Source organism: Myotis davidii, unplaced genomic scaffold (assembly GCF_000327345.1).
Source record: "Myotis davidii unplaced genomic scaffold, ASM32734v1 scaffold1609, whole genome shotgun sequence".
Classification (NCBI taxonomy): Eukaryota; Metazoa; Chordata; class Mammalia; order Chiroptera; family Vespertilionidae; genus Myotis; species Myotis davidii.
In genome coordinates this window covers 50638-54268 of record NW_006300024.1, presented here as the reverse complement: position 1 = coordinate 54268, position 3631 = coordinate 50638, and the positions used below count along the sequence as shown (strand labels likewise).

Here is a 3631-nt window from a genome sequence, read left to right as displayed (position 1 = left end):
GGGCAGGTGGACAGAGCACTGAGAAAGGGTTTACACATTTTTAAATAATTATCTGTGTTATTTTCCTACTGAGTATATGTCCATGGCATGGGAAAATAACAAAAATAAAAATAAAGAAGGAAACAGTAAGTGATTTATCCAAATATTGGAGCCCAGACGTCTCCCTCTCCCAGTGGTCTTTCTGGTACAGTCCGTGGTGGGCACTTGGGTACCTGAGTATAGTAACCAGCTGCCCTCCCATTGGAACATACACCTGGCTGGGTTGGGAAGAGATTATGCTGAGCTGCAATATTTACTTCCCCCTGAGTCCCTCACCCCACCAAGCATCAGAATTCCTGGGCCCCCAACTGCATTGAAGGAAACCATTCATTATATTCGTCCTTACCTCCCACTCATGGGGGATTCAGAGCTTGGAACAAGGATGCTCCCATGGGTCATTTTTTTTTTATTTGTTTTCCAACAAGATGAGTTCATTGAACTGATAGTATCTTTTCTTTGCACAGGTTGGAGATACAGGGTATCAGTCACACTGGCTGGAAAAAAGGAAGTGAATGGGTCCATCGGGATTGCTTTATATGGAAGCAATGGAAACTCAAAGCAATATGAAATTTTCAAGTAAGTCTGATAGTAAAGTGAAATGACCACACTTTCCCTAATAGATTATTAATACAAGATTGGGTGTAAACTTCTACATACAGCTAGCCATAGAGAACCTTTGAATCCTAGAATGTCAGAGCCGGAAGGAAGAATCTTAACATCTAATTCAATCACCCCATAGGAGAAGAGGGAGGCCCAGAGAGGAAGCACTCGCGATTTTAAAGGCTGACTCCTTCTGGATTGCCAATCACTGTTTCCTTCCTGCTTAAATTATGGGTTTGTTGTTGTTTTATTTCTAATGTTTTTTAAAATTTTATTTCAGAGAAGGGATGGGAAGGGAAGAGAGAGAAAGAAACATCAATGATGAGAGAGAATCATTGATCAGCTGCCGCCTGCACACCCCCTACGGAGGATAGAACTCACAACCTGGGCATGTGCCCTGACCAGGAATTGAACTGTGACCTCCTGGTTCATGAGTCCACACTCTATCACTGAGCCATACCAGCCAGGCCCTCCTTAAGTTTTATGAATATCATGTTCTCCTTAAACAAGGCACATTTAGATGGCAACTCCTTCCCATCCCACACACACACTCCATCCCCCACTCGTGGTGTGTTCCACGTGAAGCCTGAAGCTAGCTTCCTGTTGTGATGGTAGCCTCAGCTCCTAGCTTTTGTGGGTATATGAGGCTTTTGGTAAAACTGTGTTGGATAACTGTGCTGTAAAATTAGATTCTGTGTTTGCACTAAGTTTGCAGAATAATATTCACGTTAAGTTAAAGTTCTTTGACTACATTATGCTACATAAGAGATGCCCACAGGTGACCCCAGCTGAAGCACATGCATTTTTAAACAAAGATAATGAGTCCTTCATGAAATTAAAGAGTCAATTGGCCGCCCCAAGTAGTTGGCTTCCCTATAGGTATCAATCAAGACAGTGGACTTCTAGAGTCCAGTATTATTCTAAAGGTGTGTTCTTCACAGATATGTTTGTGTTTTAGCGTCCCTGGATGTGTATGGAGGCAGTGAAGGGAATTGCAGAAAGCCAACAGCAGCAGCCACTGTTTGGAGTAGCAACGGGTTGCTATCGCACTAGAATTCATCTATCCAGCTGATAGAACACGTTATGTCTATGTTTGCAGAGGATCCCTCAAACCACGTACAAAATATGTGCGTGACATTGATGTGGACATCAACGTTGGAAAAATCCAGAAGGTTACGTTCCTCTGGAAAAAACGTTGGCTAAATATCTTCCGGTACAAACTGGGGGCTTCGAAAATCACAGTGCAAGATGGAGAATATGGGACTAAGTGAGTATCTTTCATTGCACCTAAGTCTTGTTTCTGTATTTCCTTGTCGCTCTGTCTCTGCAAACATACATGCATACATCCAATCACCCACCCATCCACCTACATATCCTTCTACCCACCCATTCCTTCACCCCTTTCTCTCCATCCACTTAACCACTGACCTATCCACTTATCCATGCAGCCATTGACCTATGCACTTATCCATGCAGCCATTCATCTACCCAGCTATTCCTCTCAATTCTGCATCTTTCCATCTATCCATCTGATTTACTTGAAAAATCAGTCATCGTTTTCCTTAAGCCAAATTCAACTTGGCCAGAGCAAGACATCAATTTAAGGCATGAGTTGGAGAAACAGGCCAATAGAAGATTCCATTTTATCTCAGACAAGAAGGAAAGCACCCAGGCAGTAGCTGTAGGAAATCTTGGGATTATTTCCATTGGGTGCATTTATTCATACAAATCTCGGGTTTATTTCTGTTGGGTGCATTTATTCATACAAATGGATTTGTTTGGAGACTGAGGCCTGAGAGGAATACAGACTGTGTGAGGATCTAGCTCCCAGTGGCAAGCTCTTCTCTTGCTGAGCGGATAGAATCTTACTTGGTGAGAGTAGGGAGAGAACATAACAGTGTTTACAATATGCAAGGAAAAGGGCGACCTTAATAGAGGATGATACAAAACAAGGGATGTCAGGGTCTGAAGGAAACTCGATCACCTCTCACCTGCTCTGACGTTAAGGTGAGAAGAATGAGGTTCGCAGAGTCACACAATGTGTCTAAGGCCACCCAGGAAAGCCAGAGGGAAGAGTATTTGCAAACTATTTTCAAAAACATATAGGAAGACCTTGTTCAGCTGCATGACTTAGCTGTGCTGACAGTACATGGTCATAGGCCTGATTCCTGGGCGTGGTGCTGGAAGGGTCAGAGGTCACTGGGGCTGTGCCAGTACTTTGTTTATTCAAGAGCAGAGCTTGAGCCTGAGGCATAACCAGGACTTGGACCCCAGTCCTCTGACCTCCAATCCAGCCACATTCTGCAGCTGAGCCCTGAGGGAGGCTCGTCTTTAGCAAAGACGCCCACAGGAAAAGGAGGAGGCCAGGTGTCCTGCATCTCATGGCTGGGTTGTTGCCCCCAACTGGGCGGGCTTCACCCTCTTCAGGAGTGACATCCCTCCATCATCTTTCCCCCGCAACCTCTCTATGGAGATATAATTTTCATAGCCTGTGTTCACCCATTTAAAGTATGTACTTCAGTGATTTTTAGTATATGTGCAGTGTTGTGGAATCATTTCTAAAGTCAATTTTAGAACATTTCACCCCCCTTCCCAAAAAACCCACACCTATCAGCCATTATCCCATAACCTCCCATCCCTTTTCTCCAGCCCTGGGCAACCTGATTTCTATTTGGATAGATGTTCCTATTCTGGACATTTAATATAAATGGAGTCATACAATATATATAGTCCTTTGTGACTGGCTTTTTTCACATAGCATAACATGTTCAAGGTTCATCCATGTTGTAACATGTATCAGTACTTTATTCCTTTTTAATGCCAAATAATATTCTCTTATATGGATATACCACCTTTTATTTATCCATTTAGCAGTTGATGGACATCAGGGATGTTACCACTTTGGGGCTATTATGAATAATGCTGCTGTGAACATTTATGTACAAGTTTTAGTGTGGAAATATGTTTTCATTTCTCTTGGGTACATACCTAG

The 3631-nt window shown here is 43.0% G+C and overlaps 1 long non-coding RNA gene across 1 annotated transcript in view; it reads left to right on the top strand.

Annotated features, from left to right (window-relative positions):
• Positions 1-509: 509 nt before the first annotated feature.
• LOC107185043 overlaps positions 510-3631 on the top strand; it is a 5673-nt gene continuing 2551 nt past the window's right edge. The window contains exons 1-2 of the long non-coding RNA XR_001515948.1: positions 510-615; positions 1739-1906. This is a non-coding gene — a long non-coding RNA (uncharacterized LOC107185043). The remainder of the gene's footprint in view (positions 616-1738; positions 1907-3631) is intronic.